Source organism: Coturnix japonica, chromosome 2, assembly GCF_001577835.2.
Source record: "Coturnix japonica isolate 7356 chromosome 2, Coturnix japonica 2.1, whole genome shotgun sequence".
NCBI classification, from domain to species: Eukaryota; Metazoa; Chordata; class Aves; order Galliformes; family Phasianidae; genus Coturnix; species Coturnix japonica.
In genome coordinates, this window is record NC_029517.1 from 54,156,145 (window position 1) to 54,178,409 (window position 22,265).

General features: G+C 40.5%; 1 protein-coding gene across 2 annotated transcripts in view; it reads right to left on the reverse strand.

Moving 5' to 3' along the window:
* Positions 1-22,265, reverse strand: part of ANKH (ANKH inorganic pyrophosphate transport regulator) — a 101,628-nt gene that overhangs the window by 45,517 nt on the left and 33,846 nt on the right. The gene's annotated exons all lie outside the window — the stretch shown is intronic.

Below are 22,265 nucleotides of genomic sequence, written 5' to 3' on the forward strand. Positions count from 1 at the left end.
GTTTAAGTAATAGAGATTTGAAGGTCAATTGTCCTTTAGGAACTAAGATATCCACTTCTAAAGTGTTCAATGGAATTCCCGATGTACCAGAAGACAGTATTTTTTTTCCCCTTTTAAAGTGATTTTACGATTATGCAAATAATCATAGGTGATACAATACCATTTAAATGCCACTTTGAGGCCTAAGGCCACAAGTGATCAGCGCACAGCCCTTGCAGGCATCTGCAAAGGTAAAAAAAAAAATCTCTGACATTACTTTATGCTGAAATTTAGGAGTGAAGAGTTTTTTCAGTGTAATGACCTTTCCACTGCTTCTCCTTTAAAAGAATATTCTGAGTAACTGGGACTATCCCATGATGTTTATTATGAAACTAGACCAAATACAGACACAACTAAGCATATATGTTCTCCTTTCACGCATTTAGATTCAGATTGAGGTTGGATATTAGGAATAATTTATTCAGAGAGAAAGTGGAACAGGCTGCTCAGGTGGGGTCTCCATTCCTGGAGGTATTTAAGAGATATGTGGAGGTGGTGTTAAAGGGCATTGTTTAGTGACGGGACTTGGAAGATGAAGTCAATGGCCTTCAAGGTTTTATCCAGCCTAGTTATTTTTATGATTTCACAATGTCCTGTTCATATATTCATTTACAGCACTTTGTAGCACATTTAAAAATAAATACAACACGTATACGTGCACATTCAGGTTTAAGCAACCTACCAATTTATTCTAGGTCTATATTTAGGAAATGTCACTGGGGATTGGATGGGATTGTTCTTACAGATAAGGTGAACCCTCCCCCCCCCCCCCCCCAAAAAAAAAGTGTAGCATTGTTTAAGATTCCAGCTTGCAACACAATGATTGTAAAATACTGAATACAAATGACAGAATGGTAAATCCTGTATGCAGTGTGACAACATCAATCATCTGATATATTCAGAAAACTGTTGAAACAGGATTAGATTTGAAAAGCATGAAGGATGAAATATGACTTGTTTTCACAAGTATTTAGCTCCTATGGGTTACAACTGATTTGTCCTGACAGGGTTGTGACAATTTGTCTAGCCAGGGACATCTCTCCAATCCATGCTGCAAATCTCAGTCTATCCACTTCCACAGCACTTCTAATATTGCTTTTTCTGAACAAAGCACAGACACTGTGTCATCAAGTAACCAGGGTGAAGTCCTTCCATTTCTAATGCAAGCATAATTTTTCTGTTGCCAATCTTACTTCTTTTCTTTTTGCAAAGACCCCATGAACAAGCAATCTGCATTGACTTCAGAAAGCCCCACATCCACATAGCAGAAATTAGTATTTCTCCTTGTATCCCTTTCTTGAAATATATACTTAATTTTTGAAACAAAAGTTGCACCATTATATCTGCCAAATCTCTTTTGCAAAGTACTGTACCCTGAATACATATGATTTCAGTGTTTTCATCTGCTCTGAATAAATCTGTCCCCTCTTGAAAATATCCTCTGCTAGGTACTGAATATTTGCAGCTGTCACACAGAACCTTTTCTTCAGTACAGATGACTCCATCTATTGGACTGATAAGAGTTCAAATTATATTAAATCTGCAGATGTCAAATGCATTAGTGGATGAATAAGCTGTAGTCAAACAATCTGTGGAGAAGACTGTGGCCTGTGAAATGAATAGTTATGTTTAGCTGCCATTTGTGTTGGTGGTTGTAATGATATTGCATTTTATATCAAGGTATACAGAGTTATAATCAGTTCATTTAAACTTAACCTGCTGTATCTCCGTGTTGCTGTTGTCAGTAATACTTACATAGCCTGAAATTATTCCCTGTATAAGATTCCTTATAGCTTTTTCTTCTTTTTTCCTTCTGTCCACATTGAAATGTTTCTAGCAGCTTAAACTTAAACTGCTAATCAGCTTCAGGTTGTCTGCTTTAAAAGCTTCCTGTCACATGTAAACAGCTAAGTACCTTTCTCAGAACAGTTTCAAATGTACTTCTTCCCTTGTTTGGACAACTACCGAATATCAGTCTGTGGAGGAAGACAATCCACTGCTGACAAGGTCCCTGGGGAAAGAAGTGTGGTTTTAAGAAACCACATTATCAACTGGCACAGCATGAAGGTCTCTCCTTAGAGACAGATGCAAGCCTCTGCAGAACACAGTGCTCAAATCAAAGCTTTGGGCCCCTTGCTGCAAGAAAGACACTGAGGCCCTGGAACATGTTCAAAGGAGGCAACAAAGCTGGTGAGGGGTCTGGAGCACAGGCCTTATGAGGAGAGGATGAATGAGCTGGGAATGTTCAGCCTGGAGAAGAGGAGGCTCAGGGGAGACCTTATTGCTCTCTATAACTTCCTGAAGGGAGGTTGTAGTGAGCTGGGGGTTGGCCTCTTCTCTTGTGTCATTAGTGATAGGATCAGAGGGAATGGCTTCAAGCTGCGCCAGGGCAGATTCAGGCTGGACATTAGGAAATAGGAAATATTACTCCTCAGAAAGGGTGGTCAGGCACTGGAATGGACTGCCCAGGGAGGTGGTGGAGTCACTGACCCTGAGAGTGTTCAAGGAGTGATTGAATGTTGTGTTGGGGGACATGGTTTAGTGGGAGCTATTGGTAATAGGTGAACGGTTGGACTGGATGATCTTTTAGGTCTTTTCCAACCTTGGTGATTCTATGATTCTATGAAAGCAGCTGTGTGTGATCTTGGCCACAGTACCCCAGAGTTCCACCTAAATAGGATAGATGGAAAGACTTGCTTGCTCCTCCTCCTCACTGGTTTTACAGGCTCATCTCTTTTGTACCAACAGGCAACAGCCAAGTAGATACTCCTGAGTAATTTTCCCCAGACACAGACTGTGTACCAGGTAACATAAGCTGGCAAAATCCAAAAGGGACTTTGTAAAAGGTTTGCTGCCATTGATTTATACTCCTGTGGAACAGTTGGCTAACATGACAAAATACTCTAGAGGCTGCCTCTGAAAAAGCAATGCTTCTAAATGTTTCTTCAGAAAGATTCTTAAGAAATTAACAGTCGGTGGAGCTGTGTACAAACGGTTTAGCTTCCATAACTTTCTTTTTCCATTTTTTCTTTAAGATAACAGTACAAAATGTTTTTTATCCTCTGCTTCCAAGCACTCTATGAGAACGAACCTTTTTCTTTCTTTTTTTTTTTTCTTCTTATTTCCACTGAAGCTTAGATATCATATTTGATATCCTTAAATCCACAAGAAATTCCAGATAGTTGAAAAAGTCAGTTTGGGGTGTCATAGGAAAGATACAAGCAGTTGATAAAACTTCCAGTCTAATTTCCTGTCAGATTTTCAATTAAGTCTCTCACAAAAGAAAAACAAACAAGCAAACATAAACTCAGGCAAGGTTTCCATTTTTTTTTCCATCTGATTCCACTGTGTACACTTTTTGTATGCACAAAATTACTAATAAAAATTGATCAGTAGCATCTGTGCTCTGTATTTGTTTCACACACAAAAGAGCATAAATCTCTGAAAAGATTTACATGGCTTGCCAAAAGAATCACAGAACTAGATGGTGATAACAACCATGACAATACTTAGACAAGAAGTTAGCTCAATTATACATATTTCAGATGCCATTCTACTTTCAGCTGGCTCATTCACATCAGTTTTGAAGAGAAAGCTAAGAAATCCACATGCTGGAAGAAGGACTGTTGGTGATGGCACAAGCTCCTGAGTTTTTAATGAACAGCCAACCTAATTTGTCAGCTGGTGAAAATACCACAGTAAATTGCTGTTCTCCAAACAATGAAAACAGCCACTGCCACTGCTCACTCCTCTTTTAGAAATATCATAAAACACAGAATACTTCCAGGCTGATCACTATCTTGTAGGTACACAAACCAGCTGGTCAAAGTAAATTATATTGCTCAAACAGTCCTCACAAAGGTAAGCAACCAGATTTATAGCTACTTCTATTCATTATCTTGTATAATACATAATGTTATTACTAGAAAGATGAGATCTTTTCTAGAGGACACATAAACACCTTGAGCCCTTTTTAATGAAAAATGTGTGTGCTGCCTGATGCTCACTACAAGAAAGGACTCACTCAGGAAGGACTAGGCCACATCTTCAAAACAGGGCACTGCTGCTGGCTTCCTTTTCTTAGAAGAAACACACATGACTTCCATCAGATTTCTAGGAAATGCACAATGGATGAATAAAACAATCTTTCGCATGAGAAGGCAATGATTTAAAGAGCAACAATTGTTAAGGAAAAAGGCAGAGGTTTGGCTCGTCCTATTTTGCATGAGCTTTCAACAACTAATGTTGGCAGAAAAAGTTTGGTTCCAGTCAACAGCTCCATATCTTGTTGCCAAAAATTCTGTTTCTGAGGCTGGTTCTGCAGAGCTTGATCACTTCTCATGCAATCCTCCCACAAAATGGTTCAGGAAACCTCTATAGAACATTCTCTTTCTACCTGTCTTTCTTCCAACCTGCCCCCTCCTCAGAAAGTAGAAAAGAGACAAAATATTTGCTTAAAGAGCAAGCCAACTTAGGGGACAGTCTTTCTCCAGTGTCCAGTAATCCCTCTCTTTATAATTGTTGGCAGCATGTTAATGTTAAATCCTGACGCTGAAGTCTTGGTATCAAATTTACCAGTTCTCTTCTTTGGCAGCTCAGCATTACCCAGCCACACCTGCATAAACTACACAGCCAAAACAGCATGTGGCAGATCCAATAGCCAGTCAGTATGGAATTATCAGACCACTTGTATCAGTGCTGTCTGAGCACTAGCATATCTGTAAGTCTGTGCCTCATAAAGGCAGGAGTCAATGGTATGAAACTGGAAAGAAGCAAAGTGTTGTGTCTATGACTTTCACAGTTGTAGGCATAGGGGTGGGAGAAAATGGGGTAAAATTGTCTCTCAGACATTTATTCTGGCTCAAGGACGTTTTCCAAACAAAGTGTATGAAGAGATAGACCTGGGTCGGTAGAAGGGTCTGACCTTGTAGTTATAAAACAATGACTAATAAGTGTTCATTGTTACGTGCCTTTGTTGTTGACCATGTCAGATGACTGATGGGGCATCCAAGGCCAGCTCCTCTCAGCCACCTACCAAAACACACCCTCCATGCTTCCATGGCGAGGCCTGACCCAAGGAGCAGCCATGCCATCCACTTGGCTGTCCCTGCCCACACTACCACACATGCCCAAATCATCTCAGCCTGTGGAACTGCCTGCAGCAAGCTACAGCCCCAGCTCCAAGAAGAAAGAAGAGTCAATCACTTAGGGACTCCCCCCCAAACTGGCTTAGAAATGAAAAGCAAGAACAAACATTTTTGCAAGACTCCTATTCTTATCTGAATACAGGCTACTCTGTGACCATCACCAGGCTCATGATGTTACTGTTGACACTATCCACTCAATTCCCAATGTCAAAGCTGTTCGAAAGTGTGTCCTGGAAGGAGTTTAGATAAAGACTCTGAAGCCAAAATAACATTATTTTCGAGCACTGACTGGTATCACTTGACCAGAGATACACGAGGGAACAGCACTTTCTAACAGACATTCAGGAGACACACAAGTAACTAGGGCAGCTGTAGCAGGGAACCCTTCTCACTGCAAGAGCTAATGGTGGGAAATTAGGTAAGGTATACTGCCTGAAAACACTCAGTGCCTTCATTCATATCTGGCATAATAAAGCAGAGAATAATCAAACAAACAAATCAGAAGATAATCATGAGAAACAAACCAAAATGGTGAAACCAAAACGTTCCTCACTTGAAACATTTGACAAAGTGCCAGAACATTCACAGCACTGGAGGGGTGAATGGGTTGCTGTAGATGAGCACTATCCCAGGGAGGTGGAGAACACTGATCCTGAAGCCAAGAGAGCCATGAACCATGACAGTGGGAAGCAAGTTAGCTTGTGTCCACTGAATGTGTATCACTGACATAAGCAGGAAGCAGACCTAAACCACTGCTGTTTATATAGACTGCAGAAGAGGATCTCATCCCTTGAGGGGGACCACAGGCATTGACTCTCCTGGCCTTTTTTAGATAAGCAGTGCTCATTGCAGCACAGGACAGAAGCAGAATCAACATGTCCGAGCTGCTCCCCTGCACTGTGACCTCCCTCATATCCCCTGGCTGATGTTAATTAATCAGTTGTACAAAATCTATTTGAAGTAAAACTCACAAGGGAAATCCTTTGCTCTCAAAACAGCATGCAAGCTTTTCATTCAGGTTTCCCTAAGAGCGAAATGAAGTTTTACCATAAAGGCAGCTGTGGTTGATATTGAAGTATGGCTAGCTCCGCTTTGCATTTATTTGTCTTCAGATATTCATGTGGTGGCCAGGGACACACTTTCCCTCAAAAGCTATTTATATTTCTAAACCTGCAAGCTGAAACAAATAAAACTGGGACATCAACTGAGACATACAAAACGGGGAGGTCTGCTCCCTCCTGTTTCAAAATGTCCCGAGGAATAGATATCATTTTTTCACCACATTCCATTTTGATTACTTCTAAGTGATAGAAAACACCAGGGATGATACAAAATAATACCACACATTCATAGGCACAAAGAATATTTGCCTTAATCACAAGTGATACAGTATCTGCACCAGCGCTCCTTCTGTTCTTCATTTCCCACAGAAAGCCTCCTGGCTACTGGATCTTTCTTTTCCTGCATTATATCCCTGTAGTAAAAAACAAGCTGATTTACTATCAGCTGCTTATTTCATAAAATCACATTTTCTCATGTTTATAAATTAAATCTCTGCAAAGACTGTTATAACACTTGTTTGTATGCACACAGCAAATTTAATATACGCAGGTCCTGTGCCTGCCAGTCTGGCAGCTCTAGCATATTGCCTTTTTATTAGCATTCACTGACGCTGTTGATGAATCCCTCACAACTCTGTGCTTCTGAAATGGATATTGCTACTGTTTCCCTGATCATATCTTCTTATGGTGTACAGACAGGTCCAGGTGGAACAGACCTTTAGGGGCCAACCTAGGGCAGGCTGCCCAGGGCTGCAATGAGAGATGTTGTAGAAAACAACTGCACCTGAATATAAGCATGGAATTGGAATAGAACCAGAACACCCACGGCCATGTATCCTGAAGCTAGGGCCCAAACTCCTAGTTTCAGCCAATTTATGTTCTCCCATATTTCCCACCTCTTTTTAGCAGGCTCCACAGTATCACTGCTTTGTACCACTTTGCTGCTGTCTTTCACCAAAGATCTCATCAGTACTTCAATAGACCAAAATTTGGCCAACCATCTGCCATGTACCAGCTGTACTGGTTTTGCAGAACTTGTTAGTCTACTTGAACTGCACAAAAAATTCTGCCAGTTTTTCCAGCTGTATTGAGTGTGCTCCTGGTCATTATACTTGGAGCACTGAAGGCGAAGCACCACATAGCAAAGACTGTGTAGATTCATGTCCTGAAGCTGCCAGGAGAACAAGGAAACTCTACCTTCACCATTAGCTCAAAGCAAAAGTGAAAGCTTTTCCCTTCTCATGGATTGAAGAAGCAATTGCCTATGAGATTTCTTTCTCTCTGCATTTGTGAAGTGATTTACTCTCCTATCTTGGCTCTTGTGGAAAGTATGTGGGACACCAGATCCATATTATTTATTTTTATTGCTTCAGCTCCCCTATTTCTGTACACTCCCCATGCTTTGTTAGTGATTAAGATGCCACAGCCTCCTACTTGGAAGACAAGTAATTGGCATTTCCTCTCATTTTTCAAAGGGATGAAAGGATTACACACAGCTAATTGTGACAGCCAGCAACTGAATTCTAGATTGTCAATATTGAAAGAAGATATTATAGTATCACCACAAGTAATACTCTACCACTACTCTAGAGATTAACCTACTGCTGCTTTTGTTTAGATTTACTGATTTTACCACTGCCAGAAACTGGCAATTAGCTGGAAGGATTGGGTTATGTTGCTGGAGAATGGCTCTGAAAATAGATGTTCCGGTGTTGGGTGCTAAGAAGTGGAACCCCCCTAACATGGATCTCCTGCTAGGGGATCCTGCTTCTGTAACATGAACAGCCAATCTCTTTCAGAAATAACCCTTTGAAAAACTTAGTTCAATTGGTACATGTCCAGGATGTTCTGACTACAGAAGAGGGTGAAGTTCAGGCCCAGTGACAATGTCCAGGATGAGGCCAAAATGGTTTAGGATTATGGGACTTTAAAGGAAGACACTGTACCAAAATAATTTTTTGTCTAAATCCACTCATAGCTATACTAAGTGTAAGTTAGTCACTTAAAAGTTGATAGTGTCAGAATTATGAAGAGGTCACCTTTAGTTGTCTGCCTGTTTCTCCCTCCCACAATGTAGTTCAAACTGCAGCCAGACACAGACTGAAGTAAATGTAGCCTGCAGACTCCAATCCTTCCTTTGTCAATGAAGTTTCCTGAGTCATTCAGAGCTCCTTGTAAGCTTCATCTTGTATGTGTGATTAAGCCTCTGCTATTTAATGAGCATTACTTGTACACACTGAAAGGCTAAAGCAAATTGAAGCAAGTGTCTCCAGACTTTGCTCATTCATCTTGGGTAAATGTTCTTTCTCTCACTGGAGATGGAAGAGGTAAGGAGCCTGCTGAGTAAGTACATAAAATTATTGGCTTGGCATATGGCAGAATTTACAATGAAAGGCAAATAACTGCAGCTGGGTCATTGGGTCTTTCACTGTCCTCAGTACTGCATTATGTCCAAAAAAAAAAAAAAAAAAAGGAAAAAAAGGAAAAAAGAAAGAAGAAAGGAAAGAACATTCTATAAAGTCCACGTCAAAGCTTCCATGATTACAAAACTATATATAACCATCAAATAAGAATGTGCCTGACATGAGAGGTGGGAGCTTGTCCAGCTGTCCGTAAGCACACAATGCAGCAGTACCGTTAGATGTACTTAGTGCACCACGCAATCATCTGCTCTCTTTAAATGTACTTATCTCCCCATGTGGCCCTGCACAGAGCTGTTATTTATGTGCTAGGGCTCTTCCTTATGTGCTAGGGCTCTTCCCATCTTTAGCTGAGCAGAGCATATCTGAGGTCTGTGATTCCCATCGGCTGCTGTCAGGAGCACAGAACAGGGCTGGGAAGGTCTGTCACGAAGCAGCTGTTCTCTCCAGAAAGCTGCCAGCTGCACAAAGTACAGTCTGTTAGGTGTGAGTGCCGGCAGTGGTGGGAGCAGAGCTGCCAGATTAGCTCATGTCTTAATTGTTCAGGAGAGACAAATAGAGAGCACCCAGCTTACCAGCCTAAGTGAAAATTGGTGTTTCCGCTGTTGGAAACATCTGTTGTAAATTAACTCAGTGACACCAGTAAGAAAAACCCTTCATTTGTATCTGTTTTTCTTTCCCTTCCATTCTTATTTTTTAGACCAGTTATTTGTTTAGGATGAGATGAAGTCTATTCAGTTGAACTGGAAACAAATTCTGACGAGTGACAATGATTTCCTTTCCCTAGGACTGGTGAATGTATTGCAAAACACGCTTTGAAGCACTTCCAGTTATTACAGCACTTTCCGATACCTGCAGAAAGCAAAAGTCTCACTATGTTAGTGATTCTGCCTCTAGACTCTGACCCAAAGTACCTGTTTAAAATAAATGGGAAGTGGGTGAAAAAGATGTGGGAGTGCAGGAAGACAGAAAGGTGAACCAGCAAAGTCTCTGCGAAGCAGATTTCTTCTCTTAGAAAATCTAATCATTCATGCCCACAGCTTAAGAACAGAGAACCTTGAACTTCTCTGCTGGTTCTTGCAGGTGGTGTTTATAGGATTGGCTAACATTTCCTTTTAAAAATAGCTTGACTATTTCTCTCGGTATCCAGTGACATGAAGTCAACAAGTTAACTCATAATGAAATTATTGCACATGTTTTTTTCCAGGCTGTGTACACGGAGCACAAATAACTACAAGGTTTGTCTAGAAACTGGGAGCTCTTTTTGAGAACTGTTAGCTTCCATAGGTGAAAGCCAACAGTATTTCTGTGTGAGCAAGGCACAAAATGCCCTCTCTGACAGGAAGACAGGGGAGAACGTGACTGCTGTTGTTTGTGGGATCTTATGGCAGCTGCAAGCCCAATTGCTGCTGTTATTATAAATGACCTTCCATGATAATGGAAATAAAGGTAAAATGCTAATTAAACTGAAATGCAATCAAGCTGCACATGCTCTGCTCTTAATGGATAATAGCGAAGGGGATAAATGGAAAACATATCAGTGTTTCAGTCTTTTCCGCTGTACCTCTTGAGAACACGTATGTTACACAGAGATACAAAAAAGATTTCTGTCTTAATATACTCTGATGGAACAGCTCCAGAGACAGGCAGTAATTATCACTTTTATATCTTCACCAAAGCCTTGGGTAATGATTTGACTAAGAATCTACACAGGAGGCTCGAATCCCGGGGGGTTGGACTCGATGACCTCTAAGGTCCCTTCCAACCCACACGAGACTATGATACTATGATACTATGATATTATGATACTATGATAATTTCTTATTTAGTAACTGGTCAGTCTTTTCCTCAGGGAAGGAGACTCAGAAACGCCCTGGGAGGTGTAGCAATCCATGCAAATTTATTTCTTTGTATCTGGCAGAGGTGAATTTTAACAATAAGTGCCATCACAAGAGCATTCTTGATGATGCTAGGTATGTTGTGCAATTCGGCGCTTAATCTAATCTCAGAGATGTCTACCCAGGGTTCATAAAATCCGAATTTAGAAATACTGTCTTTAAACCACCTCAAGGGGCAATCAGACATGTAGCGGATGGGTTTCTCTGCTGAGGAACTGTCAATGTTGCCATAGTAATTCTCAAATGGGTTCTGTTGTATAATAGCATCTCTTCAGACACCTCCAGGGAGCACCACTTGTCGTGAGTTATTTTATGCATTATAAATAAGCTCAATGCTCATTTAGCCCTGCGCTTACTCCAAACTTAACTCTAAGTACAAAACTACCTATCTTTACTGATCTCCTTTCTCATTCTTGCATTTCATTTGACCTTGTGCAATCATCCCTTCTTATTAAAAGACACTACTTCAACAGCAAAGGTTTTTCTGCAAACCCTTACATTTCTCTATTAGAAATGGACATTTAAACCTTTCAGCTCATTTTCATTTACCTCACACAAGCACAAGACCCTGACTTGCTAAGTTCAGTAAGAACAGACAAATTTTAGTGCGTGGGGACAGGACTAGGGGTAATGGGATGAAAGTACAGCATAGGAAGTTCCACACAAATGTGCGGAAGAACTTCTTTACAGTGAGGGTGACGGAGCACTGGAACAGGCTGCCCAGGGAGGTGGTGGAGTCTCCTTCTCTGGAGATATTCAAGACCCGCCTGGACACCTACCTGTGTGATGTGGTGTAGGGAGCCTGCTTTGGCGGGGGGTTGGAACTCGATGATCTCTAGAGGTCCCTTCCAACCCTACAATTCTGTGATTCTGTGATTCTGTGATTCTAGAAGCTTAAGTAAAAGTAATGCTGAAATATTGTAGTACAGCAGATAATCTTGCCTAGTAAGTTTTTCTCTGAGTCACTGCTTCTTATCAGTCTGTCTCATCATGCTTTAAAATGGATGTGTTCTGTGAGAATATTATTCTATTATTCTAGGTAGACAAACATTGCTCAAAAATAAACAGATGAATGAGGATAGAATACGTGCACAAGTTATGCAGGCAGAAGGGTATTAAAACCTTATTGTCAAACCCCAAGAATGAAGCCATTAGTTTCTTCTGATACACTTTCTAGAGACCTGCAAACACAATGTAAACTGTTTACACCACAGTTTTCAGAAAGCAAAGCTTTGGTGAAACATGCTATTTGGCTTCTGCTTTATTGCCCTGTCTGGGTTGTCAGTACAGTGAGGCAATTTGGGTAGATTTTCACAGACTGGATCCACAACTGGATCTGTGTACACCATCACACCCACTTCCTTCAGTTTCCAAGTTTTGTTTAGGCAAAATACAACCAGTTACAGGTTATCAACTTGTATGTAGTAATATTGCCTCCTTTATTATCTGTGCACCCAAAGCTTTTGCAGAAGCGATGAAGTGTTTTGCTTTTTTTGCTGTGCTTGTTTGTGTTTTTTTTTCTTTTTCTTTTTCAGCCTTGCACCTTACATTGCGTTTTATCCTCTGTCTTTGAAGATTTCAGCTTCAGATTAAAGGATAAGTTTTAATCCATTGTTCTTGTAGACAGCAGTGTTTTGAAGCATTCACTGATTAAAACTTGCTAATAGTCTGCACTACACTATCAAAGCAAGCCAGTTCAATTACTCAGTCCCTGCAACTGCAGTAGTGTGATGCTCAACTCAACTCTCTCCCCCTCAGTAAGAATCATGGCAGGATGCCCATCCAAAGCCAATTTTATAATTCATATTAAAGCAGCTCAGAGATAAATTTTAGCTGTGCTGATTTAATGTTTTAGATCTCATGCGCTTCACTGCACATCAGTGAGAGGACCAAAAAATAAAAAATAAAAAGCAGTTATGGAAAAAAACAGAAAAGAGATTGCATCTCCTCCAACTTTATGGAAACAGGGTGTTACGTGACTCAGAAAGCATAATAAGACTGGCCTGGGAGCTGGGGGGCTGTGGCAGATGACTGCTCTTCTGGTCAGGCCTCTGCATAATGTATGAAAGAGCACTAGGTAGTCTGTTTTTATTACATTTGTTACTGGTTTTCAAAACCAGAAGTAAGGAAATCATTGAGTATCTACCTAGAATAATATCCTCATTGGACGCAACCTTTTAAAATAAAGATGAGAAAGACTGATAAGAAGGTAGTTGCCCTGCTCCTCACCATGCTTCCATGGGCTACAGATTCTGCACTGGTGAAATCCAAGTCTGTTTTGCCAGGCTGCTGGGCTTTGTTCAGCCTCACAGGGTTGTTGGGACAAAGTGCGAATGCTCCTAAAACAACTTGTTAAGTGTCATAATGCTAAGAGAATTAGCTTGGACTACAGCGGGCATTACCAACTTGGGGTAAATATAATGAAGGTCTTGTAGGGGTGAGGAACTAGAACATAAACACTGCAGAAGTGAGCACAAAGCCAACAGAACACGGTGATCCTGGCAGGACTTTCTTTTTTGACTTATGTGGTAGAAAAACTGAAATGAGGATAACCACAGTGACTGCGGAACACTTCTGGGAACTAAGTGCCAGAAACGCACAGACTGTTGAGTCTCAAGGTGGAGGTCAGGAACAAATTAGTCTGGGCTGGTTTTGACTAATAAAAGCTTTTGGCCTTCAGGAAAATGAGGTTCTGGAACAAACCTCATAGAGTGGCAGTGGGAGAAAACATCCAAAATATTGTGAAGCAGTTGGTGCTGCTTGCTGTCTTACAACAAAAGCAAGAAAAAATGCTTGCAAAGAAAACTAAAACTTGAGATAACATCTCTTGTTGGTTTTAATCACTACTCTCTCTGGTCATATTCCTGCAGACAAACTGTTTTGAGAAAGCTAGAACACGAGACATATTTGCATTAGTCACAGGTCTCAAAGGACATTTTTTAATTGGAGATAAAACCTGCTTATATTCTGCTGGAGTGAAAGTACACTAGTCTAGAAACCAGAGCTCCTTAAGAGCTGTAGTAGTTTGGTGGGATGATCCCACAGTGCCTCTAAAAGCACTGTCATTTGGAAGTTGTGATCCTAAGAAGAGATTTCAAAACCAGATTACCAGAAGTGTAAAATCATAGTTTTCCATTTCAAGACTTAAGAAACTTCAGTGATGCTGTTTAGCCTTATCTTTTCTATTTGAAGCTCTTTGCCCCAAAGAGTCAAAACGTTGCTGTAGTAAGAGCAACATGGAAGGAGGTGTCGTGACACTCCACTTGCTCACAGTGAACACTGGTCAAATGTGGTCTTTACTATTGCCTGAATCCTGACTAAGGTTCCTGCTACTCCCATAAAATTTAGGTCAATTATGCTGCAAGGTGGCTGGGTATGAAGAAAGAGCATGGATCAATCTCAGGATTGGAGCATCTGCTCACACACTGCCCTGCTGATATGTCCAGTAAGCCCCTTGTGGATTCTGGCCACCCTAAAGTCTTGGACCTTGTGTCAGACAGATTAATTAGCTTTAAAAGCACTTCAAATTACCCCCTGCCTTTCCATTGGGTAAGAGCAAGTGCTCGAAATACAATAAAAGGACTATATTTTCATAAACTCATAGGTATGGGAAATCATTTCAATAGAACTTCTCCTTTGTGCTTTTATCTACTCATACATACCTCCTCACCTATAAGGCAATTCCTTTAGCACTTGTGTCCTGTTTTTAGAAGAGATTTTATTACTGGAGGACACTACTTGTTTCTATCTAATTTTAGTGTATGATATTGTGGGAAATACATAGGTGATGTAAAAGTGAAGGAGAACAATTGTCACTTCAAACTTAAGCTGCCAACACGACTTGTCAGCTCCACACAAGACTGCCAAAATCTCATTTTATAAAAGGAACTGAGCTGAAATAATTCTGTGAGTCAATAAACAATCTCTTAAATAAATCCAGTCAAAATCTGGGTGAATACTTTTTTACCTACATGACTTATTTCATTCCAAACAAAGGAACACTGAAGCCAGTAACAAAGCCGCCGATGTTGGTCAAAAGGGTTTAAGGAAAATAAGGTATTTCTTTTTATTACAGAGCTTTTGTGATATCTCTCCCTCAGGAGGCTATCTTGACTCCTTTAATAAAGATGCCTTTGAGGAAGGTGATGCTTGTCACAGTGGTATCTAGTGGATTAAGACTTCTCTCCCCAAAAGTTGGGGGCTTTGTAACTGAAGAGCCTTGAATTATAGGCATTGTAAAATTAAAGGGCAATTCTGCTCTGAAGCTCAGCTGTGTGCTGATCTTGTAATCCTGAACAGAATATAAGAAAGAACAATTGTTTTAAGTTTTTCAGACATGGTATTTATTTGTGAATCAAATTCTGAGCCTCATTTTGGGCTAGCACAATTGTGTTTGCTCTCATACTTCTGGAGGAAGATCTATCACTCCACTATCAATGATTCTAAAAGCCAAAGTTTTCTGCTAAACCTCAGACAGCTGTGATGGGATGAACCGACACTGTCTTCACGCTTCATGCTTTTGTAACATGACTATCAATGCCAACGTTCAGCCTAGGCCAGTTCCCAAACCTAGCTAGGACCATCCCTGTTGCCCAAGGCAGGAAAATAATCACAATCACCCTTGCAGTGAGCATAAGGGCAGGTGCTAACTGACTTGACAAAAAGCAACATTAAATATCAAGCCATGTTGTCAGAAGCATCACAGAAGTGCAGAAGCATCAAAAGTGCTAAAAACTAAGCAAAGGGAATAGAAATTAAAGGCCTTCAAAAAGGCTATTGTATTTTTTAATTAAAATTTTATGATAGCAACACAGATTTATAGAATCAGTAAATCATACAGTAGCATGGGTTGGAAGGGACCCTAGAGATCATCCAGACCCACTTGGGCAGGGGAATCTCCTCTTAGACCAGGCTACCCAGGGCACCATCCAACCTGGCCATGAACTCCTCCAAAGATGGGGAATCCACAGTTTCTCTGTGCAGCCTGATCCAGTGCCTCATCACTCTCTGAGTAAAGAATTTCCCTTTAACATCTAACCTAAATCTCTCCTCTTTTAGTCTAGAACCATTCTCCCTTGTCCTATCAATTACTGCAGGCCCTTGTAAGAAGTCTGTCACAATCCTTCTCTTAAGCTTCCTTTAATACTGAAAGGCTGAAATAAGGTCTCCCCAGACTTCCCGAGATGAAGCTCAAACTGGAAACAAAGACACAGTAATTATTTTCTTCCAGCTCGCACTTCACGAATGGAACATAAATGTATATAAGTGCTATTTTATGCATGTGGCAAGACCTGATCCTGTTACTCCTGAATTCACAGCAGCTCAAAATGCAACTTTTCCTTGAGGAAGAATTTTTTTTTGAGTGCTTTTGCTTCCCCAGGTATCCTGCCAGAAGACATGGAAGGATGTATTGAGCTTTGAGACACCCCCCCTCTGATCTTGTCCAGCCGCACAAACTCAAGTGGGTAAAATGATATAAGGAATGGAAAGCAGGAAACCGCACAGTTCTGCATAAAGTGGTGCTGATAAGTTTGGCCTTGTTGCATATCAATGTATTAAGAACATGTTTATCTTACAGCTGTCTAGCTAAACATTCCTGAAGTTTCAGTTGAATAACAGTCTTTGTTTTCTGTCCCAAATTCTCATGTTCATAAAGGTGACGTAATCTCCAAGGCAAGTTTACACTTCAAAGCAATGCTTATCTATCAGGAGCATTTCAGTTAGTTAGTACTATGATGAAAGAATGGCGTAAATGGCGTTTATTTATTTATTTCATCTGAAATACTGGTTCAGATTAGGATTACAGATCTTCTCCGGAGATTTGAAGAACTAAAGTGGCTTAAAGCAACCATGAACATAACAGGCTTTGTACTTCATTAGTGCATGCTGAGTGCTAGCTGAAGTGCTACAGCAGCATAGGCGAATGCACAGGAACTTTCATTCTGAGGACCTTTGCCAAGCCTTTGCCAAACAAGAAAGTCTCAAACTTTCTGATCCCAAACTGTGAGCTCTCCCGGCCTGTTCTTTGTCCAGAGCAAATAAATAAACTGAACAACAGACAGAATAACTGCCCAAAACATCAGTGCAAGAGAATATTTCAATAAGTTGCTTTTAACCAGAAATTTTATTTTTCCTGCTCCAAGAGAAACTGATATTATTACATTAAACCTTTGCTATTTATTTTTTATGATGGTATTATGTCACACCCCCAAAGATTATGATTTCTTCTATGGATAAGTTAGTTTGAAATAAACAGATTTTCAAGGAAGGAAGAGAAATACAGTTAATGCAAGAATAGTTATTCCATTTGGTATCTAAAATTCCATTTTGAGTCTAAGTCTCCATGTTTAATGACATTAAAATTATTTATTGAAAGAGCATTCATTGATTTGCTAACAAGTGAGTGAGCTCTTCTGACTGCTGCTGACCCTGCACTAGGAATTCAGCATGCTTACTGAGCTCACCAGCTCACCAGTATGCCTGCAACAGGAAAGCAAAGAGTCACAGTTCGTCACTAGTTGGAAGGCAGCAAAACATATAGAAATATATGTCTGGTCTTGCGGAGGGGCGATATGTGGAACAGAAGGAGCATACAGGTTTGGAATACGCTGTGAGAGAAGGCTCATTAGGCTTACACAAGAATAGACTTCAGGACTTTTCAACAAACACTGGTTACAAGGCATGGCTTTGGCAGAGCCAAAGATTCATCATTTTCCCCTTACCTCTGCAGAAGTGATGCCTCTGTATCTCTACTGACAGCAGTAATGACAGGATCATGAAGCCAACTGGGAAAACAAAGCTGCACACATATTGCAACTGCCCTTTGCACAACCCTGTTGGGTTGGACAGGCACATTTTATTTTCTAGGCGACTGGATCTCATGGTGGAATGCCACCAAGTCAGTGGGAAGCAGGACTGCGGGTTTCAGCTCATAAAAACCCCCAGTTTACTGCAGATGCCTTTGGATGGCTCTGTGGGAGTATTCCTGGAACTGGTACTCCCATGCATTCTGACCATCTTACATACTTTGCCCACATGAAGTAAACAACCAAGCTTGCCTTCACAACAGTGAAAACAAAGAAAAACAGGGAGGAAATCTTCAAGCAGTGACAGCACAAGAGAAGAAGTCATGACTAATGCTTCAGAAAATGGTCACCAAAGAATAATATTCTCCTCCTCTTATTATTACTTCAAATGTTTCAAACAATAACAAACATCACCCCAAAATTAAAAGAAACCTTCACTATATTTTCAGCAAATACAGTCACTTTGAACAAATGAACTAAGGACAGAAGCTACACTCAGCAAGTTTAATGCCAAGTCCAGACAACAACAACAGCTACACAGTCTACATTTCAGACCTTTGAAAGAGCCAGTGCATAAAATTGCAGGGGGTTTAATTAATCTGTCATGCTGGTGTTTGTAAAAACTGATTAGGTAACAACATCTGATACGGTATCACATACGAGAGGATTCATCAGACTGAATAATTACATGGATTAGAAGCAGACCCCTGAATTGCTTATGGGACTGGCTCAAAGAGAAATGCAATCAGCAATGTCAGATGGGGATGCTCTGGTCTCAAATGAATTTACTGGCAGGGCTCCATAAGATCAAGCTGATATTCTTTAGTATTTTCATTAATTTTTATTCACCACATCACAAAGAGTATGAATATGCATTTACAACTGTTAAGGATGCAAATATATCAAGCACAATCAGTACAGATGACTTTGAAACTTGTGTAATAAAAAGGGGATGAAAACAAAGTATGAAATGCCACACCAAATACCGGGGACTAATAACAAGAATTTCTGCCACAAGCCAGGAGTTCATCAGTTAGAGTGGGTGTATTAATGCATTGCCAAATGACTGACTGGTAATGCGATGCGGCCATGGAAAAAAAGCAAACGTAATTGGAGGATGGATCTGGTGAGGCATTTCTGGTAGAAACTGAGAAATACTGTTGCCATTGTAAGGCTTTGCTAAGATAGTGGTAGGAGGAACGCTGCACCAGATCAAGGACACTGACAGAGCATCCCCAGTGCAGTGGAAGGTTACTGAGCTGATCCAGGGGAGCAGAGAAACCTGATCAAGTGAGAGGAAACTCAAAGAGCTTGTTTTCCATAGCGAAGAGAAAGCTGAGAGGCTGCTCTCTTCCAATACAACCATGGAAAAAACATGGAATAAGGGCCATTTAATTTAGAAGATGGTGCTGGCACTAGGACAAATTGGCATAAACGGGACTTGGATAGATTTTGGCTGTGGTTTAGAGGAAGACACGCTTACCACTGAAACAGAGAACTGCTCTTCCTCCGTAGGTAACAAGGGCAAAAATATTATGTGACCTAATCTCTCTCAGCAAAATATAATTTGACCACCTACAGGTAGGAAAAGATGAACTGGAAACCCAGCCTGGCGCCTCAATCTTACTTTTTACTTAGTTTCACTGGTACAAGTATCCTACCGATCTCTTGCCCCTTTTTATGTGTTGGAGTCTCTGTACAACACATAAAATAATTAGGATCAGAAAACACTCTCAGAAGGCAGATTTCAACCAAGGGCAACCAAGGCCCTTCCTCCATTTGCAGAGGTTGCTTCCAGGGACATCCTCAGCAGTGGGCTCCGGCTCAGGTGCTCCAGTACCAGACACATTTTCTCTCCTCCAGCTGTTTTCTAACACAAAAAGCAAGGCCAGCCTCTCAGGCAGCATGTTTCTGTGCTGCTGAGAGTCAGGCACATGTGTACAACAGTTGTTTTTTTGTTTTCACACCATGGTGTGGCTATAGCTTCCTCTTTCTTTTCCACATCACGTAACAGGGCAAATCTACAATCTTCCAAAAGAAGCTTGTGAGGAAGGGATAAGTGACATCTGCACTGCATTGCCCTTCTTTCCTGTGCCCTCACTTCTCATAGTACCTGGCTCTCCCTTCTCTAGGTACAATGCTAACGTTGCAGGAGGATACTAGCAGCATTCACCACTGTACACTCAGAGGTATTACTTTCTATTTTCTTTAATCATGCTGGCTTCAATTTTTATTAGCCTTGCCCAAAGCTATATCCTTTAACATCAATAAAGCCAGTATTTTATCAGCATCCCTGTTTTTGCTCAAGTGCGTGTACAAACAAAACATATGAATATATATTAAAAGATGCAAAGGAGATTACTATACATGTACTGCAAGCCAAGACAATGAGAAATTTGATTAAGGACTTAATGCTGTATGTCTTAGAAGTGGAATATTAAACAAGGTTTCTGCATTCTTTGTGTTGCTCAGACTTAAAAGTGTGCAAGCTCAGAAGCATATTTTAGTAGAATAGTTTTACAGGATCTGTGATCTTCCCCAGAAAGACATTAAGTGGTGGAAATGGGAGAAGGCATAAAATACCTACTGTTACACTGGGCCTATTATCTAAGCCTGCAAAAGGCTAGATATTTTATTCAACTTGTGTCATGCCTTCTTTTCACAGAATCACAGAATGACTAAGGTTGGAAGGGACCTCAAGGATCATGAAGTTCCAACCCCCTGCCTAACAGCACCACCAAACTTCCACATTTACTAGATCAGGTTGCCCAGGGCCCCATCCAAACTGGCCTTGAACACCTCCAAAGATGGGGCATCCACAACCTCCCTGGACAGCCTGTTCCAGGACCTTACCACTTTTCTTTAGACTTAACTGCCAGGAACCTTTATGGCATCCTTAGTAGAAGGATTATCATCAAGATGTTTAAAGACTGACAATTAAACAGCAAAACCAATGCAAGTTTAGGGAGCTGGATGATAGAAGCTTTAAAACAGCATGCTGTAGTTTACAGTCTTCTCTGTCAGTTGCGTTATTCTTACACAGAAATGGTTTGGTATCAGCTCAGAAAGCATGCAAGGGAAAGAGTGACATGTATCAGGAGGCTGAGGCCTCCTTTGAAATGCACTGCTTTGTGCTTCTAAGCAAGGAACTTAAAAGGCCCCAGTTAGTTTGATATCTCAGTCCACCTGAAAGAAGTACTTCCTTTTCCTACAAGGTTCCTTCCTTTTGTTTTCTGTTTTTGGATTTATTTTGCTGTGTGTGTTGGGGGTAGGTAGGGGAGTATGGGGGGAGGTTTGCTTTTTTCTCTCATTATTTGGTTTTGCTTGACTCTCTTTTGTTTATATTATACATCTTGGTCTTCAATGGCTAATGAGCCTGGCCAACAGATAACACAGTCCTTTCCAACACTTCTGGATGCAACATATACGCTGGGACAAACTTAGCCAGAATGCCCAATTACAGAAGTGGCTGCATTTGTTTTCTAAAGCAGCTGCACAGGCTTCAGTGGTGAATCCCAAGCATCCTCTGTGACTCCAGAAATTCCTTCAAACAAAGTTCTTCATGAAGAACACTGCGGTATGAAATTTCAAGGACAAATCTTCACTGCCTTCTATTCTCTACAGATATTTGCATCTATATAAAATGAAAAAAGGAAGCTTACCTCATGGTGTATAAGATGGAGGAGAACTGAAATGGAAAATGAAATAAATCATTCTGTTTCGACTTGTGAGTAATAACAGCTGAAGCCAACCTTTCCACACAAAATGCTCCATGGGTTTATGTGGCCAGGATGTTTTGCCACCAAAATCTAGGTGGAGTCAATTGAAATCTGTCCTGTGGGTTTTGCGGTAAGTTAATATGTTTTCTAAATTTAATTTACTCCTGGGCAGAAGTCTTGAATTCCTGAAGATAGAAACTCCTGTATTTTTTTCCTTTTCCTTTTTTTTTTTTTTTTTTTTTTTTTGCACCTCCATGGAAAGGTTCCTTACAGCTTTCACTTCTTCCTACCACAGGCTAGACAATGAACCTAAATTTATTCACTGTGTCATCATGCGAGTGGTGCTCATCCTCTTGTATGTCTGAAAGTGTGAACGACTGCTAAAGTGAGGACAGAAATCCTGTAAATGTGTGTAGGAAGGAGAAGCAACCTTGGGCGTTTTTTAGTGTAAATGAAAACTGAACGTTATATTCTTTGTGACAGTTCTTTGAAGAAAAATGATGATTGGTGAACAGTTAATCAGGTATCATGAACTTTATTCCATTGCACATGCTGCTGAAAAAAACTCATCAGCACACAAACAGTTCAAAGAATTGTACCAAAAATTGACAACAGGAAAGGCAGAACTATGATTTGTCTGGCAGTGTACTTCCTGATGACTAAGCATTCACAGCACAAGAGCGGAAAAATCTGATAATACACTTGAAGACCAGAGGACATAGTCCAAAAAAAAAAATCTCCTGTAACACGGAAAAGGTCAGTGAGACTAAGATTTCATTCAGCTCATGAAAGCATCTTCAGTTTTTCATAAGCACGAGGACAGGCATGACTTCAAATGCCAGACCTGAAACTCTGATACAGGAAATTAGGTTAAAAATGAATGAAAACTTACTATTCTATTCCCCAGAGATGTAAAGCCTGAATAGCTTTAAAACATATCTGATGCAGAGAAGAGAGTATTCACTTCTTCTAAGTGAAGGTGATACAAAGATCTAAGTAGTCACATGGGCTCTGCAGAAAGAAATTTCTTCCCTCTGGTTAGACAAGTTCAGTGATATATTTTATCTATGCTCAGGCTCTGTATCACACTAACTAGCTAACCAAGGGTGAAAAAGGAAAAAGGATGACATTAACTTAAAAAATTTCATATATAATAAAAAAATCATACACAATTA